This window comes from Scyliorhinus torazame, chromosome 7 (assembly GCF_047496885.1).
Source record: "Scyliorhinus torazame isolate Kashiwa2021f chromosome 7, sScyTor2.1, whole genome shotgun sequence".
In the NCBI taxonomy this organism is placed as follows: domain Eukaryota; kingdom Metazoa; phylum Chordata; class Chondrichthyes; order Carcharhiniformes; family Scyliorhinidae; genus Scyliorhinus; species Scyliorhinus torazame.
Window position 1 is genome coordinate 224,495,642 of NC_092713.1, and position 26,008 is coordinate 224,521,649.

The 26,008-nt window shown below is 50.0% G+C and overlaps 1 long non-coding RNA gene across 1 annotated transcript; it reads left to right on the plus strand.

The window, feature by feature from the left end:
• The first annotated feature begins 1,173 nt into the window (after positions 1–1,173).
• On the plus strand, positions 1,174–25,232 carry LOC140426865 (uncharacterized). The gene is made up of 3 exons (XR_011948317.1): positions 1,174–2,288; positions 19,296–21,574; positions 24,978–25,232. It is a non-coding gene; the product is annotated as an uncharacterized lncRNA (long non-coding RNA).
• Positions 25,233–26,008: the final 776 nt, after the last annotated feature.

Sequence of the window (26,008 nt, forward strand, 5' to 3'; positions counted from 1 at the left end):
ACTGAAAATCATTGCACTCATTCCCCAGAGACTCATGAAGCCCCAAGGACAATTCATCAGCTACCAAACATTTCACTAAGACAGTGCCCTCACATTGCACGATAAATTGAAACTCTAGCTCCCACATTTCTTGAAGTAATATACAATATTTTCTTGCAATAAACATATTAGTAACTGACACTAACCAGCTTAAATTTGCATTCCGTGGTTTATCCTGTCTGTTTATTGCATATAGAATAATATCAAACTCAATTGTTCTAATCATTTTGGGAACCGTTTGGTTTGACATTTATACATTCATTGAATGTTGCTTCAGAAATTCAATACAGGTTATTGATCTATTGAGAGACAAGGATGTCGTTTCTTGTATGGACGAGAAAAAAAATGATATTCCACCACACTTGACCATTTAATACAATACTTTTCCAAAAACACATTCAGGGGAAATCTATTCCACGGTTGGTTATGAGTGGGGGAGGCATTTTCGTGAAGTTTTGGAGACTTTCTGAGCGCCTAAAGCAAAGGGAAAGCCAATCACTCCTGTGTTTACGGCTAGGGTCGAACAGTCTTGTTATTTGTGCCGGCGTTTTGCAAACTCTCTGCTCATCATTGCGAAGCTGCTTTCCAGGCCGCTGTGACCTCCTGACATTCCACCGAAAGGAAAGAGCAGTTGGAACCCCAAGTGCTCAGGAGCAGGTTGAGGGCGAATTCACTGTCTTACCACCACCACAGCGTGAAGCAAACAACTCGGATTCACAGTGAGTTGCTCTTACAGCGGGGTAACTGCAGCCCAGACCCCGGATCAGGGCTCCCTGGGAGGGGGCTGGCTGTGGGACTCGGCTCCGTCCCTCAATATCCGATTTGTACTTGTTTAGTGCGGTGCCAAACCACTTCGCAACCAGGTCTACATTGATACTATAACCGCTAAATCCACTGTGTGGACTGTACCCGGCAAGGTGGACTGTACCCGGCAATTTGAACCCCCTCCACTTGGGGGGGGGGGGGGGGGGGGCAAGGTCACCATCCCAGGACACAGGGGCTGAAATTTCTAACCTGAAGATTTCTGGCACTAACGGCATTTCACAGCCCAAGTTGCAGAAATGGCGCTTTATATTGCACTTGCAATTATAACGTGACTGTGTACATCAATATTTTATCATTGCTATTTAGGTATGGATTCATCATTATTATTCTAATACAGACGAGAACCAGAACACAAACTTAAAGGTCCCAAGCATAAGTGTTCCGGAGTAATATATGCAACAATAGCTGAGCTTTATACTTTTAATGTGACAGCGCTTTTAATATCAGCTTGGATGTTCACTTCACTATCAGCAGCTTTAGAGAGACGCATATTAGAGAGACGCAGAGACGTCTCACTTGCTGATGGGAGACGGGTTTGGGTGAATAATAATTCCGATAAGCATTCAAAGGAGAATGTAGGCAGCGCTATGGCGGGGAGGGGGTCGAATCTATCACATCGCCCTCCCCGTTAGAATTCGGCCTTTATTTCGGTGTGATCGTTTATCACGGTGGTTGTTGTAAATACGTTTATGGTAACTCACATGAAGACCAGTTTCGTTATTTTTGTACATACTCCAGAGCCACAGGCTAGAACTGTCGCTGTGATGGGCTTGACTGAAATTTATGTACTATCCTATGGTGAGGGGCTGAGTAGTCCGGGGTTACACAGACTTTTGGAACTGCGTGAAATGCTGTCACTGAGCAACTAATAAACATCGCCCCCGGATTACAGCACATGTACTTTCAACAGTTAAAGTGGAGACGACAAAGCGTCCTCTTGTGGCAGAGCTCAGAGTGCGGAATGTCCATACTGCATCGTTTGAGTTTAGTCCAGACTCCCCTTGTGAAGCGCGGGAGAATCTGTGTAGATGTACTTGTCAAGTGCAGCCTTTCTGTCCTCCCGGAGTGTGGTCTCCTTCGCTGCTGTTTCTCTGCACCCGGCGCATTATTTTCAATCTGGGAGCAAGCGCCTCTTAAAAAAAGATGATTGTAGGTCACAGTGGGAATCTGTGAAACCCCGTAACCCGGCTGGGACACCACTGTTATTTGCGACAGGACCGGAGTGTCGTTTAATGGCGGCATGAGTGCAGATGACTAGTTGGGACTTTGGATCGCATATTGTACCGGGTAGTTCACCTCTATGTTGTACTGGGTTTCAGATTGCAGTCTATCTTTCAGACTACCAGCTCTTTTTCAGAAAAGAGGAGTAATACCGGAAGCGAAAAGTGGCGGTACATCAGGATTGTCACAGACCCATCTAACAGGTAACACGATAAATCAGACAGTGTCGCTCCAATGTGGTCTCTTACTCCAGTATATTCCAAAGCATACTGGGTCCTGACTCCGCAGTTACCCTGCTGATTGCTCTACTTTTACCCTGGGAGTAACAATGTAAAAACAGCCTTAGATTTGATGACTGTACCTGTACTTATCATATTTTGTTTAATTATTAGGATCGTATTCATATGAATAACTTTCATTTATTTTGTAACAGGATTCTTCAGATTCAAATTTAGCACTGCCCAAATTGCACCCTTGAAGTGGCACGATTTGAATGATCCAGGCAGTAACCACTTCTCTTCAGCATTGAGTTCATCTCAGGCCACATTGTTAGAATCCTTGGCACTTCCGCAAAATCGTACCAGGTGCAAGTGGACAGCTTCAACAGTCTTTTTTGCTACTGCACTCAGTAGGGAGATTATTACCCCCCCCCTCTGCCGGCTTCCACTATATCTCAATCACAGGAAGGTCGTTCAAGGGAAGATTGCACTGTTCTAGCTGAAAGCGATGAGAGTTATAGATCATTACGCATGCAACTTTATCTTACAAAATTGAAGTCAAGTTCGCACTTTTAACTTTAATTTGGTCAGAAACTGAACTGTGCTAGCCATATAAATACTGTGGTTGCAAGAGCAGGTCAAAGGCTCGGAATCCTGTGGTGAGTAACTCACCTCCAAGAACATAGAACATACAGTGCAGAAGGAGGCCATTCGGCCCATCAAATCTGCACTGACCCACTTAATCCCTCACTTCCTCCCTATCCCCGTAACCCAATAACCCCTCTTAACCTTTTTGGTCACGAAGGGCAATTTATTATGGCCAATCCACCTAACCTGCACGTCTTTGGACTGTGGGAGGGAACCGGAGCACCCGGAGGAAACCCATGCAGACACAGGGAGAAAGTGCAGACTCCTCACAGACAGTGGCCCAGCGGGGAATCGAACCTGGGACACTGGCGCTGTGAAGCCACAGTGCTATCCACTTGTGCTACCGTGCTGCCCCAAAAGCCTGGCCACCATATACAAGGTGCAAATCAGGTGTGTAATGAAATATTCTCTACTTGCCTGGGTGAAAACAGCTCCAACAACACTCAAGACGCTTGACACCATCCAGGACAAAGCAGCCCACTTGATCAGTACCGCGTCCACTAATATTTACTCCCCCCACCACCAATAACAGTAGCAGCCGTGTGTACCATCTACAAGATGCACTGAAGGAACTCACCGAGGTCCCTTAGACAGCACCTTCCAAACCCTCAACCTCTACTACCAAGAAGGATAAGGGTAGCAGACACCTGGGGACATCACCACCTGCAAGTTCCCCTCCAAGTCACTCACCATCCTGACTTGGCAATATATCACTGTTCCGTCATTATCGTTGAGTCAAACTCCTGGAACTTCCTCCTTAACAGCACTGTGGGCGTATCTACACCACATGGACTGCAGAGGTTCAAAAAGACTGCTCACCACCACCTTCTCAAGAGCAATTAGGGATGGGCAATAAATGCTGGCCCAGCCAATGATGCCCAGATCCTGTAAAATGACTAACAAAAAAACCCTTGTTCTCTGAAGGTGTGGACCTTTTATTGAGATACAGTGCATGGAAACTGATCACCTTCCAGCACATCACCCATAGTCACTTTCCTGCTTCGCTGGTGACTATATTCTGTGATGGATTTCATCATAGCTGAGCAAATTATTCATCAAACTGGCACCTCCACAGCTAAGTTGTGAAGACCTTCCAGTTTCTGGCAACAACACACAAAATGACAATTTGAAGTCAGGACTCCAGCTGATTTTCTCCTTGATATTTACTGTCAAACGTCAACCACTACCTAAAATAATCAATTCACTTAGCAGGTGCTGGCACTTCTGCTCCATAAAGCTTGCTATCACATTGAGTGACTCCCTTATTCTTGGGACAATTGAGGATGGGGGGGATTTCTTTTAACTGTATTTTTAAAAGCATCAAAAATATACAACCATCTACAATCTATTCATGATTGGAAATACCAGTTTTCCAGAAATGATTCATTTTAATACAATAGTTTAGGAGCAGAAACATTGAGGATACAATACTGGAATAAGTAAAACATTTTTATTGCTGCTTTATAATGTTTTAGGACTTCCATATTTCAGTAACTGCTTTTATCTACAATAGTGGTGTAGATAACGGCAGCACGGTAGCACAGTGGGTAGCACTGTTGCTTCACAGCGCCAGGGTCTCATGTTCGATTCCCGCTTCGGTCACTGTCTGTGCAGAGTCTACACGTTCTCCCTGTGTCTGCGTGGGTTTCCTCTGGGTGCTCCGGTTTCCTCCCACATGTCCCAAAAGATGTGCTGTTAGGTAATTTGGACATTCTGAATTCTTCCTCTGTGTACCCGAACAGGCGCCAGAATGTGGCGACTAGGGGATTTTAACAGTAACTTCATTGCAGTGTTGATGCATGCCGTCTTGTGACAATAAAGATTATTATTGGCAAGATTTGAGGCGCAGGAGCTCGAAGAAAATCCATTGGCCATATAATTTTAAAATCTACTATTACATTGTTTTCCTATGTATTTATCATTTTAGTTCCTAAACATCAGCAAAACTATGGCCTGAATGTTTAGAATGGAATTTTTAGGAACGCATCCCTTCCGACTCCAGCTGCTCCATGCAAATGATGAAAAAAGAAGCTGAAGGTTACCCTGATAGTGTGATCAAAAGTGTGGGAGGAGGCTCGTGTGGAACATAAACGCCAACATAGATGAAATCCCCTTACAGAAGGGATGAAAACTCTCTCCCACTCTATGCTCTCTCCACCTCCACAGTCTGTTCCCTCCACACTTTCTCTTCCCTCCACACTCTCTTTTCCCTCCACACTCTTTCTCCCCTAACAAACTCTCTCTGCTGTCCTCTCTTTCCTCACTTACACTCACCCCCTCTTCGTTTACATTCTCCCCCTCCTCACTTACACTTTCCCCTTCCACACATACATTTTCCCCTCCGCACTTACACTCTCCCCCTCCATACTTACACTCTCGCCCTCCACACTTGCACTCTCCCCCTCCTCATTTACATTTTCCCCCTCCTCACTTATACTTTCCCCCTCCACACTTACACTCTCCCCCTCCGCACTTACACACTCCCCCTCCACACTTATACACTCCCCCTCCACACTTACACTCTCCCCCTCCACACTTACACTCTCCCCCTCCGCACTTACACTCTCCCCCTCCGCACTTATACTCTCCCCCTCCACACTTACATTCTTCCCATTCAAATTTACACTCGCCTCTCCACACTTAAACTCTCCACATTCTCACCCCCTCCACCCTCTCGCCCCCTCCACACTCTCTTCCCCCCCCACACTGTCTTCCTCTCCACATTCTCTCTACCCCCACATTCTCTCCCCCACATCTTCTCTCCTCCTGACACTCTCTATCCCCTCCACACTGTGCCTCTCCCCCACACCCTCCCTCTCCCCAATGCCTCACATACTTTCTCCTGACACTCTCTATCCCCTCCACACTGTGCCTCTCAATCATCGCTCTCTGCCCCACACCCTCCCTCTCCCCAATGCCTCACACACTCTTTCCCCCAACCCCTCACACTCACCCTCCGCCACCCACTCACTCTTCTCCCACGCTCTCTTTCTCCCACCGCATTCTTTCTCCCGACCCCCTCACATGCTCTCAAAACCCCACTCTCTTGCACCTTCTATCCCCCACCCCATTAAAACGCCACCCTCTATCCCTCACCCTCTCACAATCTCTAACCCCTCACACACAGTCACCAGTCACTCTAGTACTCAGATGCCAGTGGGCTCCATTGCTATGGTTGCCTCACCTGTGATCCACACCATCTCTCCAGCTGCCTTGCCTGTTCCTGCGCCATCTCTCCAGATGCCTCGCCTGGGCCCGGCAGCCCCTCCCCAGCTGCCTCTCCTGAGCCCTGCACAATCTCTCCAGCTGCCCAACCTGGACCTCACACCATCTCTCCAGATGGTTTGTCTCACCTGACACTGCTGCTCTGGCTGCCCTGCCTGTACACCACACTCCCCTTCCAGCTGCTTCGCCTGGACCTCATGCCCCCACTCCAACTGTCTCACCTGGGTTTCACACCGCCACTCCAGCTGCCTTGCCTGGGCCTCACATGACCACTCCAGCTGTCTCGCCTGGGCCTCACACGGCCACTCCAGCTGCCTCGCCTGGGCCTCACATGACCACTCCAACTGCCTCGCCTGGGCCTCACATGACCGCTCCAGGTGCCTCGCCTGGGCCTCACACAGCCACTCTAGCTGCCTCACCTGGGCCTCACACCGTCACTCCAACTGTCTCACCTGGGCCTCACACCACCGCTTCAGGTGCCTTGGCCTGGCCTCACACGACTACACCAGCTGCCTCACCTGGGCCTCACACGGCCACTCCAGCTGCCTCGCCTGGGCCTCACATGACCACTCCAACTGCCTCGCCTGGGCTTCACATTACCACTCCAGCTGTCTCGCCTGGGCCTCACACGACTACACCAGCTGCCTCACCTGGGCCTCACACGGCCATCCAGCTGCCTCGCCTGGGCCTCACATGACCGCTCCAGGTGCCTCGCCTAGGCCTCACACAGCCACTCTAGCTGCCTCGCCTGGGCCTCACACCATCACTCCAACTGTCCCACCTAGGCCTCACACCACCGCTTCAGGTGCCTTGGCCTGGCCTCACATGACCACTCCAGCTGCCGCGCCTGGGCCTCACACCACCGCTTCAGGTGCCTTGGCCTGGCCTCACATGGCCACTCCAGCTGCCTCACCTGGGCCTCACCCCGTCACTCCAGCCGCCTCGCCTGGGTTTCACACGACCACTCCAGCTGAGTTTACAAGTCTTCTTGAAATTGAAGGTGCCGGAGCAGCACCCCAGCGCGCTCTGACGCCACTGACGTACAATGTTTTCTGGTTCACACAATTGTGATTAAGCATTCTAATGTCCCTCTATCATCCAAAAAGTACCAAAATCCAGAAATGACTTGGTCCCAAGCATTCCGAACTGGAGAGGTTACATATTGTGCTTTTTTAACAGCTGCCCTCCTCTTTTCACTTTTTTGCTTTTCTACAGAAGTTTGTCATGCAGAAGGAACCCATTCAGTTTGTGTCAGCTCTTCATCAGAAATATCCTACACTAGTCTGACTATTTCTGTACTATATGGAGTATTTTTTTGTAAACCCAGAAGCTGCATTTATAATTTCACAAAACATAGCATTTTGAGGAAATATCAACCCATTTCTTACGTTTTTTCTTTGCCAGACTGACTATCCATTGACTATTTTGCTACAGGCTTTAGTTCCTGTCCTGTAGCTTCATTGTACACAAAGTATGCTCAAGGCTCCATACTCAAAAGCTAGATAACGCCATTTAAAAGACCTATCAAATTCATTTGGCCATGAGAAAACTGCTGCAATGGTGCATTAGTTGTTAAGAACATCGCAAAGACAGAAACATTTTTGCTTTGGAAGATGGTATTTTAAAAAATCTAATAATTTATATAAGGAAGATGGATACTTGAACAGGAGTAGGAAGATTGATTAGGTATTGATAAAAAAAAAGGCATTTTGTTGAAGTTTTCCAGACAGGGCAGGGTGGAGAGGAAATGCGAGGACAAGGAAGCTTTGGGATGAAGTGGGAGGAGAGGGTCCAATGGGTTCCCAAACAGGGCTCAGCCACTAGATTGCCAGCTTTTACCTGGCAACCTCGTCAATTGGCGTGGGCCTGTCCTGCTGCAAGAGAATTCCGGTGGCAGTGAGAGGAGGGCCTTAAACAGCCATTAATTCGCCACTTAAGGGCCTCCATTGACCCACAGGTGAGCGAGTCGGTCAATGCCTCCCCTGCAAGGGATAAAGTGCTTTCAAGGGTGGGCAGATGATGGGTATGGCACCACTGCCATGGCACACAATTTTGCAAACATGCACCCACCCCGCACCCTCAACCTGTCATCCCACCCCCTAGTGGGCAGTAAAATTCATTCCATTGAGTGAGATGCAATATGAAATCACAGATTGCATTTCAATCTTTGAATCCTTTTTGATCATCTGTTATTTTATTGTTAAATACTAAAAGAAAGGTCAGTCGGCTGTATCGTTTCTGTTGTGCCAAAGAGCTGTGGGCCTGAAAAGGATGTGGTAAACCTTTTCATGAGTGCTGCAAGGAAAACATGTACTGTGAAATAGCAACTGTTCAATATAGTCATATAATGGAGAAATGCCATAATTATTATATTTCAAAATGATTTAATGACTTTTTGTAATCTTCAAAATTGGTAACGTTAATGCTGGGGAAATTCTCTGTACACTCCCTCAGTAATATTACCTTTATAGATCTAACCCAAAAAGAATATCTCCGACTGTACCGGTTTGATTAGTTTCATTTGCCACAGTCAGCGTCACACTGATAAATTTTCTTCTGATCTGCATTAATTTGAATCGGAGATCACCGAAATTAATTTCGCGATGTCCAAGAGTAAACTCTAATGGTGAAAAAGCAAGGTTACATTGACCGTGTGAAATAGCCATGTAGTACATAATTGTATTTCCATGACTTGTTTAGGTTTTAGGGTGGGCATGATTGGAATTCAATTCTTTATTCAACTTGTCTAATATTTAGTACAGGATAAGTAGAAATGTCTTCCAATTAAATAATGGGCGGCCATTGAGTGGGAATCTCTATCCAACAATGCTCGAATCTAAAATTGCAATTAGGCAGAGAACTGCATGCCCGCCATGGGCATGCAAATTGTACAGTAACGGCCGTTAGCAGATCATTAAAAAAAAATATATATTTTTATTCAAATTTTTACATATTTTCAACAAACCCCCCCTTACAGAAAAAAGAAAAACAAAGAACACAGAAATAAACGTCTTACAACTACATCACGAATTCCCCCAATATACAAACCCCCCCCCGTTAAGCAATAATAAACACAGTAGAAAACATAAAGTACACCCCCCCTCCTCCCCCTCCTCCCCCCCCCCACCCCGCCCCAGGTTGCTGCTGCTGCTGACTGCCTCCTAACACCCCGCTAGAAAGTCTAGGAATGGTTGCCACCGCCTGAAGAACGCTTGCACAGACGCTCTCAAGGCAAATTTTACCCTCTCCAATTTAATGAATCCTGCCATGTCGCTGATCCAGGCTTCCATGCTTGGGGGCCTCGCATTTTTCCACTGTAGCAGAATCCTCCGCCGGGCTACCAGGGATGCAAAGGCCAGAATACCGGCCTCTTTCACCTCCTGCACTCCCGGCTCGTCTGATACCCCAAATAGTGCTAACCCCAGCTCGGCTTAACCCGGGTGTTCACTGTCATGATATCCACATTAACATATCATGGTGCAATCACACACACACTGATGGACAGGTAGTTGGACCAACCAACACACACACATCGCAGCCAATCACCAGTGAGAGCACACGCACTATAAAACAGGGAACACCACAGTTCCCGCTCATTCTACCAGGAGATAGCTCAGAGCACAGAGCTCACAGCGTGCCACTCAGACATGCACCATGTACTGAGTGCCTAACTAAGATAGTGCTAGGGCTGGGTCCACAGGTTAGCTGGTGAAGTACGAACCACAGCCAGAAGTTAATAGTTATTATTGTACAGAATAATAAAGCAGAGTTGTACCATCTACAACCGTGTTGGTTCGTTTGTGTATCGGAACACCCATCACGACATTCACCACCTTAGACACCGTCCTCGCAACGCCCCTCCAGAACCCATCCAGAGCCGGGCACGCCCAGAACATGTGGGCGTGAATTGCTGGGCTCCCCGAGCAACTCACACACCTGTCTTCCACCCCAAAGAACCTGCTCAGCCTCGCCCCTGTCATACGCGCTCTGTGAAGAACCTTAAATTGTATCAGGCTAAGCCTGGCGCAAGAGGAGGAGGAATTAACCCTACCCAGGGCGACCGCCCACACACCCTCGTCTATCTCCTCCCCAAGCTCCTCCTCCCATTTACCCTTTAGCTCCTCCACCGAGGTCTCCTCCTCCTCCTGCATCTCCTGGTAGATCGCCGAGTCCCTACCTTCTCCAACCCACACCCCCGAGAGCACCCTATCCTGGATTCTACGTGCTGGAAGCAGCGGGAACTCCCTCACCTGCCGTCTTACAAACGCCCTTACCTGCATGTACCTGAAGGCATTTCCGAGGGTAGCCCGAATTGTTCCTCCAGCGCCCCAAGGCTCGCAAACATCCCATCTAAAAACAGGTCCTTCATCCTTCTAATTCCTGCCCTGTGCCAGCTCAGGAACCCTCCATCCATTCTCCCCGGGTCGAACCGATGGTTCACCCGGATCGGGGACCAAACCGAAGCTTCCACCTCACCCCTGTGACATCACCACCGGACTCGTGGTATACCTAGTCGGCGGGAGTGGCAGCGGTGCTGTCACCAGCGCTCCCAAACTCGTGCCCACACAGGACGCCATCTTCAGCCTCTTCCACGCCGCCCCCACTCCCTCCATTCCCCACTTGCGTATCATCGCCCACATTGGCAGCCCAGTAGTACCCACACAGATTAGGTAACGCTAACCCTCCTCTGTCCCTATTCCACTCCAGAAACACCCTTCTCACCCTCGGAGTCTTTTCGCCCATACGAATCCCATTATGCTCCTGCTGACCTGCTTAAAAAAGGCCTTAGGGATCAGGATGGGAGGCACTGGAATACAAAAAGGAACCTCGGGAGGACTGTCATTTTCACCGACTGCACCCTACCTGCCAAGGAGAGTGGCAGCATATCCCACCTTTTAAACTCCTCCTCCATCTGCTCCACCAGTCGCGTCAAGTTGAGCTTGTGTAGGGCCCCCCAGCTCCTGGACACCTGGATCCCCAGGTACCGAAAACTCCTTTTCGCCCTCTTCAGTGGAAGCTCGTCTATCCCCCTTCCCTGGTCCCCTGGGTGTACCACGAAGAGCTCACTCTTCCTCACGTTGAACTTATACCCGGAAAAGCCCCCAAACTCCCTGACGATCCGCATCACCTCCGGCATCCCCGCCCACTGGGTCCGCCACATACAGTAACAGGTCATCGGCATACAACGATACCCGGTGTTCCTCCCCACCGCGGACCAGCCCCCTCCAGTTCCTGGACTCCCTTAGAGCCATAGCCAAAGGCTCAATTGGCAATGCAAATAGCAAGGGGGATAGGGGGCACCACTGCCTCGATTCGTGGCCACACTCACCACCGGGGCTTCGTAAAGTAGCCTAACCCAACTAATGAACCCCTCCACGAACCCAAACCTCCTGAACATTTCCCAAAGGTACCCCCCCTCCACCCTATCGAAGGCCTTCTCTGCGTCCATCGCCGCCACTATCTCCGCTTCCCCCTCCACTGCAGGCATCATGATTACGTTAAGGAGCCTCCGCACATTGGTATTCAGCTGCCTTCCCTTCACAAAACCCGTCTGGTCCTCGTGAATCACCCCCTGGACACAGTCCTCAATTCTGGTAGCCAACACCTTTGCTAACAGCTTCACGTCCACGTTGAGGAGCGAGATTGGCCTATACGACCCACACTGTAATGGGTCCTTGTCCCGCTTCAAGATCAGCGAGATCAGTGCCCTGGACATCGTCGGGGATAGCCCCCCCCCTCCATTGCCTCATTGAAAGTCCTCACTAATAAAGGGCCCAGAAGGTCCATGTACTTCCGGTAAAATTCCACCGGGAACCCATCTGGCCCCGGTGCCTTCCCTGCCTGCATACTCCCCAGCCCCTTAGTCAGCTCCTCCAGCCCTACCGGTGCCACAAGCCCAGCCACCTGCTCCTCCTCCACCCTCGGGAACCTCAGCCGATCCAAAAATTGACGCAATCCCCCCTCCTCCGTCGGGGGCTCAGACCTATACAGCCCCTCATAAAAGTCTCTAAATACCCCATTTATTCCCACCGCACTCCTCACCATGTTCCCTCTTTATCCCAAACTCCCAGAATCTCCCTCGCTGCCTCCCGCTTCCGAAGCTGATGTGCCAACATCCGGCTAGCCTTCTCCCTGTACTCATACACCACCCCTTGCGCTTTCCTCCACTGCACCTCTGCCTTCTTGGTGGTCAACAGGTTGAACTCAGCCTGGAGGCATCGCCGCTCCTTGAGTAATCCCTCCTCGGGGACCTCTGCATACCTCCTATCGACCCTTAAAATCTCCCCCCCCCACAATCTCTCCCTCTCTCTCCTCTCCATGTAGGCCCTAGTGGAGATTAGCTCTCCCCTAATCACCGCCTTCAGCGCCTCCCAGACCATCCCCACCTGCACCTCTCCATTATCGTTCGCCTCGAGATAGCTTTCAATGCACCCCTGGATCCGCCCGCTCATCTCCTCATCCGCCAGCAAGCCCACATCCAGGTGCCACAGCGGGTGTGCTGGTCCCTCTCCTCCCCTAGCTCCAGCTCCACCCAATGCGGGGCATGGTCTGAGATGGCAATGGCCGAATACTCCATGTCCTCCACCCTCGGGATTAGTGCCCTGCTCATAACGAAGAAGTCTATCCGGGTGTAGGCTTTATGGACGTGGGAAAAAAAAGAAAATTCCCTGGCCTCCGGCCTGACAAACCTCCATGGGTCCACTCCTCTCATCTGGTCCATAAACCCCCTCAGCACCTTGGCCGCAGCCGGCCTCTTACCCGTCCTGGACCTGGAGCGGTCCAATGCTGAATCCAGTACCGTGTTGAAGTCCCCCCCCCCCATTATCAAGCTCCCTGCCTCCAGGTCCGGAATCCGGCCCAACATGCGCCGCATAAATCCGGCACCGTCCCAATCCGGGGCATATACATTCACTAATACCACCCGCACCCCCTGCAGCTGACCGCTCACCATCACATACCTACCTCCATTGTCTGCCACGATGTTCAGCGCCTCAAATGACACCCGCTTCCCCACCAAAATCGCCACCCCTCGATTCTTTGCGTCAAACCCCGAGTGGAAAACCTGCTCTACCCACCCCTTTCTCAGCCTAATCTGATCTGCCACCCTCAAATGCGTCTCCTGGAGCATAACCACATCTGCCTTCAGTCCCTTCAGGTGCGCGAACACACGGGCCCTCTTGACCGGCCCGTTCAGGCCTCTCACATTCCAAGCTATCAGCTGGGTCAGGGGGCTTCCCGCCCCCTCCCCCCCCCCCCCCAGCCGATTAGCCATCCCCTTTTCTAGGCCAGGCACGTGCCCGCGCCTCCCGCACTCTCCATTCACCCCAGCGGCAGACCCCCGCCCCGACTCTCTCTCCGAGCTCCAGCTCCCCTTTGGCCAATGCAGCAGCAACCCAGTTTCCCCCCCCCCCCCCCCCTGCACCCCCCCAGCTAGTCTCCCCCAGCTGCGTTGCTCCCCCCATAGCACTCCCGTAAGTCAGCTGACTCCTGCTGACCCCGGCCACTCCTGCCACTCCATCGATCCCCCAGTGTGGTAGTCTCCCCCCCACCCTCCTATCCATCAGCGGGCACTCCTCTCCAACACCGCCCTTCCCCCTGGCCCCACCCCCTTCCTTCCCTAGCGCAGGAAAACGCCCGCGCTTTCCATCATACCGGCCCCGCCCTCTCTGGCGCAGCTCCCCTTTGCGGCCTAATCCCAGCTCCCCCACCTCGGGCCTCCCATCTCCCCCCCCCCCCCCCAATGGGGTCCCGTCTTTCCAACCACCGACGCCCACACTCTCACAAAACCCCCACTTTGAACCATTTCACCCTACCCCACCCAGCACCCAAGGAAACAATACAGAACAGAACAGAACATCCCCAAAAGCACAGTAACCACAGTAGTCCCCCTGCCACAACCCCTCACAACCGACCCTCAGTCCGTGTCCTGGATAAAGGTCGGCGCCTCCTCCGGTGTCTCAAAATAATGGTGCCAGTCCTTAAATGTGACCCACAGTCGCACCGGCTGCAGCATCCCACATTTCGCCCCCTTCCGATGCAGCACCGCCTTAGCCCGATTGTACCCGGCTCTCTTCTTGGCCACCTCCGCGCTCCAGTCCTGGTATATACAGACCTCTGCATTCTCCCACCTGCTGCTGCGCTCCTTTTTTGCCCAGCTTAGGACACACTGCCTGTCCATCAAGCGGTGGAACCGCACCAATACCGCCCGCGGCGGCTCGTTAGACTTGGGCCTCCTCGCCAGGACTCAGTGGACCCCATCCAGCTCCAGGGGTCTCGGGAAGGCACCCGTGCCCATCAACGTGTTCAGCATCGTGACCACATATGCTCCAGCATCCGACCCCTCCACTCCCTCCAGGAGATCCGGAATCCGCAGGTTCTTCCTCCTCGACCGATTCTCCATGTCCTTGAACTTCTCCTGCCATTTCTTATGCAGCGCCTCGTACGCCTCTACCTTCACCGGCAGGCCCAATATCTCGTCCTCATTCTCCGAGGCCTTCTGCCACACCTCCCGGATCGCCACCCCTTTGGCCTTCTGGGTCTCGACCAGCTTGCCGATCGAAGCCTTCATCAGCTCCAGCAGCTCTGCTTTCAATTCCGTGAAGCAGCGCTTGAGAAACTCCTGCTGCTCTTGCGACCACTGCGCCCACGCTGCCTTGCCTCCACCTGCCGCCATCTTTGTTTCCCTCCCTCGCACTTTCGCTGCACCAAAATTACTTTTTTCACCGCTCCGCCCCTGGTCCAATCCATACAGTGCCGGGGAAATCGCACTGTCACCCTGCCACACTGGGGACCGTCGAATAAATTCCGCTGGGGCCCCTAAAAAGAGCCCAAAAGTCAGTTTCTGGCAGGAACTGCTGAACGTGCGACTTAGCTCAGCAAAGCCACAATCGGAAGTCCGTTAGCAGATCATTAACGGCTGACCGGTATTCTCCAGCCTCTCGCGGTGCTCCGGCTCCACCAGGCAGCAGTGACTGACGCAGTTCACTTGTGGTATTTAAAATCAGGAAACAGGCGCTGTAGCCGACGAGGGGCAGGGAGGAGGCAAGCCAAGTTACCAAAGATGCAACGGTGGGCTGCCGGTTGTGCCGCTGGCCAGGGGCATCTGCCATGGCCAGGGGAGTGGCGGGGGTCAACCAAGGAAGGACCGTTGGTATGGGTGCCGCCCTGAGACCTTGGTGTCCAGGCATGGACTGCCATTGCCGTGGCCTGCACGGCAGTCATCTGGCTCTGCACCCCACTAACTGCCCACTGTGGCCCGTAGATGTGACGAGTGCCACCAGCTGTATGGGTGGCTCCCAATCCCCAGGGCAACGCCCGGGAGCCCACAGACCTCAGCCGACCCATCAATGGGATGGTCATGGCTCAACGCAGTCTGTGCATCACAAGGCGTTGGTGCACCCGGTGCACTCACCTGATGTATTGCTCCATTGCAGGGGCAGCAGAAGAGCCACGGAGCATGCCTTGACCGGCAGGCGCATACACCTTGGCTAAAGGCACCCACTCTGGCATGGTGCCCCTCGCAGGGCAGTCATTCCACCAGTGACACACTCAGCTATCCCACCCTGCTGGACTACAGGCTGTCACCAAGCCATGTCTGCAAACCGTGCCCCTGTCACCATCCATCCTGCCACCAGAAAAGTAGAGACAACCAGTGCGCCACACAAACAACCCACAGCACACCGCTGCTACAGTCCCGCCAGGTGCCCAACACCCTGGCTGAGCCCCACCCATGGGCCCTGCCTGCACGCATGCCACCAAGCATAGCGCCAATCAGTGGCACATTGCGCGCACCACCCTACCCCCCTTCCACAACTGGCGCCACCCTTCTGCCAATGTATCACATGGCCCATCCAAAGAGGATACCCACAGTGGACACCAGAGGAGGGCACCACCCTCTGGGACAGTGCCACATAACTCAGGGGCCATGTCTAGTCCCTCTGGGACTGGCTCAGGTCAGCCAGTGTCAAGCCAATGCCCTTGGCGCTGGCAGCCATGACCTATTGTGACTGGGCCAAGCTCTGGAGCGCCACTGCAATATCCATGTTGCTCTGGTACAAGGCTGCCTGTGACATGGACATCCTGACCCATGGCCGATAACTTTGCATCCAAGACCTCCACCGTGGGCGCACCGCCTCCTGCCCCTGCAGGTGGTTGGACTCCTCCAACTGCATCTGCAGATGCTGGATGGTTGCTGACACCGGCACATGTAGTCCCTGGCTCTACGCCTGCATCTCCAACATTGATGGGATCGCCCCTTCCAGAAGCGCCTAATGTCCACCTAATGTCCCACTGCATGTATGTGGTGCACACCAGATAGTGCCTCAGGAACCTCTTCACTAAAGTGCTCAGCTGAAGTGGGAGTCTCTGGGGTGGTGGAGGGTGTTGGTAATAGCAGTGATGGAAAATTGGTGTCGTCCCTGGACATGTTCTCCGGGGTATTGCATGGTTGCAGCATAGGGGCATGGGGCACCAGCAGGTCCCACCTCATCACTATGTGAGATTCGGGGTTGCAGCGGGGGCAAAGGACCCCAGATAAACCTGCCTTATCAGCAAGTGATCCTGCAAGACATAAGACAAGCCGCATGGTTAGATCGCAGTAGGTGTGGTGTGTGTGTGTGTGTGTGTGGCGGGGGGGGTTGGGTGCCACACGTGCCATCGGGACATTGCATTTCATTGGGGGCTCACTTGTGCTTCCAATGCCAACCTCCGCCTGTTCTCCAACCCTGCCGACCAGGCCCATCACCCTCTGCTCTGCGATGATGAAGGGCCGCAGGTCCAGCATGCCCCTCCAGTCTTCTCCCTCTCTCTCTCTCTCTCTCACGGCAGTTGTGGGCTGCCTTCTTCTGGAGAGACATATCATGCACCGCGTGAGACATTTAGACGCGGGCAGCACAGGGGATCTGCGGCCAGTGGCATGTGCTTGTGTGGGGCACCCAGCCAAGGTGGGTGGTATGTGTTGGCTTGTGGTGCAGGTTGGGGTGCGAGCAGCCTGCCAGCAGATCGGGTTCAGTCGCCCTCTAGGTGGGGAGGGGAGATACGAGTGTGTGGGGTAGGGGTTGGTGGCAGGGCATTGCCCATCCTCACCCAGCGCTGCCTAACAGTTGGCCTGATGGGGCCACATGCGAGGGAGGGGGTGCAGGGAGAGTGGTGGGAGTAGGGCGCATGGGACGGGAATTGGTGCCAGAGGCCTGGTAATGGTGGTGGTCACCCTGGCTGGCCTGAGGAAGTCCTGAAGCATCTTCCTGCATTGCTGCCTGGTCCTGGCAGTGGGGCCCATGGTGCTCATGGCCTCTTCCACCTGCACCCAGGCCCGATTAACATTTGCAGGTGGCAGCCTCCTTCCAACCCTGGAGAACAGGGTGGCCCGCCTCTCCTCCATGACATCCCGCAGTGCCTCCAGCTCTGCACGGCGGATCTTGGGGCTGCTCTCCAGGGTGGCATCTTCTTGGCTGGAATACAGTGTCTGGGGAGTACAGTGTTTATATGCAGTTCTAGCTTGTCAGGCTCTCCAGTGCCAATCCTGACCACAGCAAATTCAATGTCGGCATCAGTTAGAATTGCACTAGTTCAGCGTGGCACCGGTGCTAGCCCATTAGCATGTACCGAATTGCTCCGGTACCAGTGCTTCTATCAGGGTAGAACACCCACAATTCAGTCCCAGCATCAGCACTTAGGGGGCGATTCTCCGAGCCCCGCGCCGGCCCTGAGAATTGCCACAACTGTGCTACGATGCCCCGATGCCAGCCCGCGATTCTCCGAGGTGCGAAGAATCGGCGGCATTTGTGCCGGCACGTTTGCCGTGGCGTGGGCCGCTGAAACCAGCGGGGCCGGCAATTCTCTGGCTGGCATGTGCCGAGCGGCCGCGCCGATATGACAAAGACCCGCCGGCGCCTTTCACCCCTGGTCGCTGCAGGCGGGAACTCTGCGCGAATGGTCGGGGGGGGCGGCCTGTGTGTGGGGGGGGGGGGCTCCTTCACCAGGGGGGGGCCTCGGATGGGGTCTGGCCCGTGATCGGGGCCCACCGATCGGAAGGCCGGCCTCTCTGCCCCTCCCCCGGGCCTACTTTCTGGCACGGCTGGCCCCTGAACACCGACGCCATGTTGAGTCAGGGCCGGCGCGCTAACGAAGTCCCCCGCGCATGTGCAGGTTGGCGCAGTCCAACTGCGCATGCGTGGGTTGGCGCGGCGCCCATTTGGTACCGCGAAAGGAGACTGGAGCGGCATGAACCGCTCCAGTGTCGTGTTGGCCCCCTGTGGGGGCCAGAATCAGTCGTACCAGGGCCCGGTTCACGCCGTCGTGAAATGCGACGGCGTTCACGATGGCGCGAACGCTTGGGCTCCATATTGGAGATTCGCCTCCTTCGTCTCTGAAATGGAGAATCCAGCCCATTGACCTTGTTCCCATGACAAAGTCCATTCTCTAGCTACTGATTCCTTCCCTCTCTGGGACAACCATCCTACACTGAACAGGTGGCTTGTGCCATTGCTGTCATATTGGACCTTGAGATGAGCTTCCATTTATCTTCTCACAATGCCTGACTTCAGCCCCAACTTAGGTCATCTGCGGAGAAAGCCCTCATCAAGCCATTGTTATCTGACTATTCCAGCAATCTCCCACATTGTACCCTCTATAAAGTTGAGATCATCCAAAACTTTATTGACTGTGTCCTTACTCACACCAAGTCCATGTTCACCCAATTACTTGATGACCTAGATTGCTTGTTCCCTCCCTATCTCTATATTCTCCAAGATATTTGTTGTCATCTAATTATGTTGTCTTGACCATTCTTAATTTTAATAGCTCCACAATTGGTGGTTGTGCCTTCAACTGCCCTAAGCTCTGGAATTACCCCCATAAACCTCTGCCTTTAAGATGTTCCTTAAAAATCTACCTCTTGACTAAATATGGTTAAATGTCCTATGTCTCTTTATAAGGTCCTAGGTGAGTGCCTTTGGATGTCTTATTACTTTAACCGTTCTACACAAATTAAAAAGGCTATTTTTATAGAACTGCACTCTCACAATTGTTAAACCTTTTTTGCAGGTAGCTTTCATAAATGTTTATAATTTATTTAGTATTGTCTACAATATCTAACAACATACCATTATATCACTATAGAGAAGAAGACTTATGGTGAAATCGCTCTGCAAGTTCCAGGTATGGTGGAATACTCTAAAGATAACATCACAAGTGACTTTTTGATAGACAAGACAATGGATAATCGAGACAATGGACAATCATATGATTTTAAATCTGCAGCAGCTGCCGTTTAGATTCACCTGTCCTCATTGTTAAGTTTCCACCAGCAACACAGTTGAGCTACTAATGAATCATTTCGCTCTGAAGAGAGAGGTTGGAAATTTTGTTCTCAAGTTTCAGATGTACAGATATGGAAGATGTTGACATTATTCTTTTCTCTTGGCACAAGTAGGAATGAGCACAGAATTCAGGTTTGACCTGTGTTGTGAGCCATGCTGATGTCAAATGCGAGAGTATCTCGGGGCGGTGGGGGGTCACGGTAGCACAGTGGTTAGCACAGTTGCTTCACAGCTCCAGGGTCCCAGGTTCGATTCCCGGCTTGGGTCACTGTCCGTGCGAAGTTTGCACTTTCTCCCCATGTCTGCTTGGGTTTCCTCTGGGTGCTCCGGTTTCCTCCCACAGTCCAAAGATGTGCACATTAGGTGGAATGGCCATGCTAAATTGCCCTTCATGTCCAAAAACAAAAAAGGTTAGGTGGGGTTACTGGGTTGCGTGATTAGGGTGGAGGTGTGAGCTTGGGTAGGGTGCTCTTTCCAAGGACCGGTGCAGACGCGATGGGCTGAATGGTCACCTTCTGCACTGTAAATTCTATGATACTATAAAACCCGGAAGAGTAACATGGAACACCGGTTCTTAGTAGCCCAGCTCAAAGCTCCCAGCAAAACTAAAGCTAAACTGTCTGCCACAGACCTGGCTCCTCCCATTAATAACATCAGCTTTATCTCACTCAGATCCCTGACCTAAGTCTAAGCACAGTGTCTCAAATTATCTACCCTCCAAAGAATCTCTAGCAATCATAAATAAATTCCATTAAGTCTCTCTGTGTAAGTAAAGTCCCAGTCCCAGATGGCCATAGATTGCTTGCCCCTTTGAGAGGGAGAGCTGACTGGTGATGATTTTACCTGAGGATCAACACATTTCAGGCAAGGGGCATATTTGAGAAAGGTGGGCCTTCATGAATAACCTCAGACAGGACGGGAATTCAATCTGCGTTTTTGACCTCACTCTGCATCACAAACCAGCTGTCCAACCAACTGAGCTAAACCGGCTCCCAAAATGTTCAACTGCCGAACATGGGGCTCTGCAGCTACAGAGTTTGGAAACCTTAACCTAGATTCTTTAATGATATTACTGCAACAGATATACATATATACATGAACTCAGGCTTAAACAAATATTACTGCAACAGATATAACATACAATATACACCAATTTGTTACATTTATCTCACTGGAAGTCCATGATATGCACCCATTAAAATTGGGGTGCACACATACAACTTTCTGATATGTACTCCTCGTGGTTGAGAGGCTGCACTAGCAGTATGCAAGCAGCAAACTTACCTTAAAAACAGCTACCGTCAATGATGGAAAACAACTAAATAAAAGCTCAATATTATTTCATTTGAGTTTATTTGTGTTATTCAAAATTGTTTTGGGATTCTTTCCAATGAAACTATGCAAATACATTGCTGTGAAGTGGCTTTATAAATTATTGGTGGTTTACAGGCCATTGGGAATGAAATACATCTTGGGCAGTAATGCAAAATGGGTGTCAGCACATTGGCAGCCTCTTTCAGATTGTCTTGTCCCAGCCAACTTTCACCCCCATTGTCTCTTCAGAGGGATTGATTGCCCTGCCAGAATCTAGGATTTATATAATTATTGACAAGGCTCCTTTGCTGCATTAGAGATATTCGCAATGGAAGGTTGATACTGAATTTAAATAAATGCCCATTTATTGTGCTCTAGAAACTTGTTAGTGTGGATATTCCTGTTCTTAAACTTTTTTTTGGTCTCACATATTCTGTCCCCAATTCTTTCCCTTCCTCTCATTCTCAAATGGCCATCTTATGATTCTTCGCTCAAGTGACCATTCTTCATCTGTCAACCTGGAAAGTATTGACGTCTGGCTCAATGTTCAGGGCTAGCTGGGGATGTGACATTCCCCACCTTTAGAATGGATTTTGAGCTGTTTTTCAAATATAATCTGTTCACTAAAAATCTGATATGGTGCTTCAGTTACGATGTTCTAGGGGCACGTTCTATGAACATGGGGAAAGGCGAGTTGTCTCCTTGCACATCAACTCAAGAAGGAGGCTTCCTCCCGAGAAATCCCACGGATTCGGAGCAAAGAAGGTAACTTAGTGTCAGACCGTCTTCAGGTTATTGCAGCTATCAGTTTGTTTTACCATGAGCTATTTGAGTCAAAGTCTCCTCCAGACACCTCAGACATGATGAGGTTTCTGGATGGTTTACCATCGAGGAATGCAGGAAACGGGAACTGGAATCCCCCTTCAGCCCAGAAAAAATACACAAATGTATTGATCGGCTGCAATCTGGTAAAGCCCCCGGTCCTGATGGCTTCCAATTAAAATTTTATAAGTAGTTCTCAGAGCAATAAATGTCCTTATTATTTAACATGTTCAATGAGTCTCTGTCTAGGAAATCACTACCCACGACCCTTGCCCAAGCCACAATCTCGGTGTTCCATAAAAAGGTAAGGACCCAGTAGAGTGTAGGTCTTTTGACTCATTTTACTCGTTGACACTGATGTTAAATTACTGGCTGAAGTCCTGGCAACCCGGATGGAGCCCTTCCAACTATAATATCAGAGGCTCAGACAGGCTTTATCAAAGGTAGACAGTTATTGGCCAACGTCCAACATCTCTTGAACATTGTCCTTCCCGCCCCCACCCCCCATCTACTTTGGAACGTGACGTTTTGATATCTTTGAATGCAGAAAAAGCATTTAATAGAATGGAGTGGAACTACATTTTTGAGATCTTGGGTAGATTCGGATTTGGCCCCAAATTCTCCTCCTGGGTTCGTCCTATGTACAATGCCCCAGCATCCGCACAAATAGGACCTCCTCTGAATATTTTCCGCTAGGCAGGGGCACAAGACAGGGCTGCCCCCTTTCTCCATTGCTCTTTGTGATGGCCATTGACACTCTGGCGATAGTGCTGAGGTCATTGGAGGGATGGAGGGGAGAATATCGGGAAGGAGAGGAACACTGGGTTTTGCTCAACACAGTTGACCTACTCTTCAATCTCCTCATGAAGTTACAAGATTTGGTAGGTTTACTGGTTATAAACAAAATGTGAGTAAAAGTGAGTGTTTCCAGTGAACCCTTCGGCCAGAGGGGCTAAGCTTGGTTCATTGCCATTTCGCCTCTCGCTCTCTAATTTCCGATATCTGGGAATCTGCGTAGCCCACAACTGGGCCTTACTGCACAAACTGAACTTTTCAAGCCCTATCAGTAAGATTGAAATGGATGTACAGAGTTGGAATAGTCTCCCTCTGACTCTTGCGGGCAGGATCCAAACAGTCAAGATGAATGTGCTACCAAGGTTTTTATTCTTATTTCAATGTTTCCCCATATTTTTACCAAAAGTATTTTTTATTACAGCCAACAAATCAGTATTGGCATTTATCTGGGAGGTAAGAGTCCATTATTAAAGATGAGATTGTGGTGTACTTGGAAGTGCATGATAAAATAGGACTGAGTCAGCATGGGTTCTCCAGCCAAAGAAGAACCAGTGGACGTGACTTATTTAGATTTCCAGAAGGCTGTTGACAAGGTGCCACATAGGAGACTGTTAAATAAGTTAAGAGCCCATGGTGTTAAGGATAAGATCCTGGCATGGATAGTGGATTGGCTGCCTGGCAGAAGGCAGAGAGTGGGGATAAAGGGGTCTTTTTCAGGATGGTAGCCGGTGACTAGTGGTGTGCCTCAGGGGTCTGTGCTGGGACCACAATTTTTCACAATATACATTAATTATCTGGAGGAAGGAACTGAAGGCACTGTTGTTAAGTTTGCAGATGATACAAAGATCTGTCGAGGGGCAGGTAGTATTGAGGAAGCAGGTGGGTTGCAGAAGGACTTGGGCAGGCTAGGAGAGTAGGCAAAGAAGTGGCAGATGGAATACAATGTGGAAAAGTGAGGTTATGCACTTTGGAAGGGGATATGGAGGCATAGACTTTTTTCTAAATGGGAAGATGCTTAGGAAATCAGAAGCACGATGGAACTTGGGACTCTTTGTTCTTGATTCTCTTAAGGTTAATGTGCAGGTTCAGTCGTCAGTTAGAAAGGCAAATACAATGTTACCATTCATGTCGAGAGGGCTAGAATACAAGACCAGGGATGTACTTCTGAGGTTGTATAGGGCTCTGGTCAGACCCCATTTGGAGTATTGTGAGTCTTATTGAAACTTACAGGATAGAGTGGACGTGGAGAGCATGCTTCCACTTGTAGGAAAAACGAGAACCAGAGGACACAATCTCAGACTAAAAGGACGATCATTTAAAACAGGGATGAGGAGGAATTTCTTCAGCCAGAGGGTGGTGAATCTGTGGAACTCTTTGCTGCAGAAGGCTGTAGAGGCCAAATTACCAAGTGTCCTTAAGACAGAGATAGATAGCTTTTTGATCAATAAGGGGATCAGGGGTTATGGGGAGAAGGCAGGAGAATGGGGATGAGAAAAATATCAGCCATGATTGAATGGCGGGGCAGACTCGATGGGCCGAATGGCCTAATTCTGCTCCTATGTCTCATGGTCTTATGGTAAGAGTCCCAGAGTCCGCAGCGCTCTGCTTCAGAAAGGATCAGGAAGCTTAGCCCTCCCGAATATGCTGTTTTATTACTGGGCTGCCAACACACAGAAAATCCTACAATGGCTCAGTAACCTGAGGTCAAACTAGAGTAGATTGGAGGGACGGCCTTGCATCGCAGCCTCCTCCCTCCCTGCCATAATTGCCGCACTGCTGCCCTTCCCGCTTGTAGGTCTTTCCTCGAGCCCTGTGGCGATTTCCTCCCTCAGGATTTGGAAATAGTTCCAGCAGCACTTAAGTCATTTCTCACTCTTCTCACTTGCATTGATATGTGATAACCACCTCCATCTTGCCTTCGAGCTTGGACCCATTGTTCAGGTCCTGGAGAACGGGAGGTCTGGTGCACTTTGGGGATTTATTTCTAGATGGAGGCTCTGCCAGCCTTGGGAAACTTACAGATACAAACTGACTGGTCCCAACCTTTTTTGTTTCTTTCAAATTCTCATGTAAGTTCTTTCCCTTCTTCACCCGGTCCTATCTTCTTCCCTGCTGGAAAAGGTACTGACCTTGACACAGCAAGGGAGCCGGTCAATTTCCAATCTGTACAACCTCATTCTATCTTCGGATCCTTCCCCCTTGGATAGAGTACATGAGAAATGGGTGGAGGAGCTAGACTCTCTACATACTGAGGAGACTTGGAGGGAAGCCCTCGACACGGGTGAATTCCACTTCATCCTGTGCCAGACTGAGTTTGGTTCAGTTCAAAGTGCTACATAGAACGCACTGGAAAAAGGCAAAATGAGTGGATTCTTTTGAGATGTGGAGAACAAGTGTGACCTCTGTTCACTTAAACCACCTAACCACACGCATGCGCTTTGGTCTTATCTTATGTTTGCTGGATACTGGGTTTCCTTTTTCGACACAATATCCAAGATTTTGCAGAGAACTCTAGAACTGTGCCCACTGATTGCAATATTTGGGATTTCAGGCTCCCCATCATTCTACTCGGAAATGACGGCGGATGTTCTTCCCTTCACTTCCTTAATAGCCAGGAGGCGAATATTACTCAACTGGAGATCTCTCTCACCACCCAAAGCATCTGCATGGGTGGTAGATATGATATTGGTCTTGCATCTGGAAAAGATAAAGTATACTATCAAAAGCTCGATGGGAGGTTCCACCAGAGATGGCAACCATTGATTAATAATAGGGGTTCCTTACTCCAATGCACTCATTAATTACCTTCCTACTCTTGATTTGTTTTTTTGTAATATATATTATGTGTATATCTTTGTCTATATGTATATTATTGTTTATATTTGATAATTTAATAAAATATTTATCAAGAAAATAAAATTATATTTTTCCACTTAGGAATGGAAACTGTGTCCAACCTTTTTCCCTACTTATCATAGAGGCTCCAGGGTTAATTGTAACTTTTGTATTGACACCTAACTACAGTCAACTAACACAGCGCAGAACAGAAAATCAATGTGCAACCTTCATGGTTTGTAGATATTAGTCCCACACAAACCAATGAGGCAAATAAAGTGACTGAATGGTGATGGAACAGTCAGCCATTTAATAGTTACACCTTAGAATTTTAAAGCAACATGCATAAAAATGGATTTTGCACTGCTTATGCTCATATTGATACTAATGGGTAACAAAACTGATATGACAGAACTATCAAATTTAAACCAATGCTGCAGGAATCAGGTTAGCACTGGTGGTATTATGCTGACTTTTGATTCTGGCGAAATAAAAAGTATGATTGAACAGTTACAGATGCATGTAGCTTGCATGATAATAACACAGGTTTCTACACAAGTATGCAGCATATCTTGCTGTACTAACACTATTAGCATCATACACATGCAAGCCGAGGGAAATGTTCTCCCACTTTACAGAGTTAGCAAATTTAACACAATTGCTTCCATCCAAGCATGAAATTGGCGTAGAGTACACCAATTTAGCAGTGGAATAGTTTGCAGCCAATTTGTGCAGACATTGGTTCCA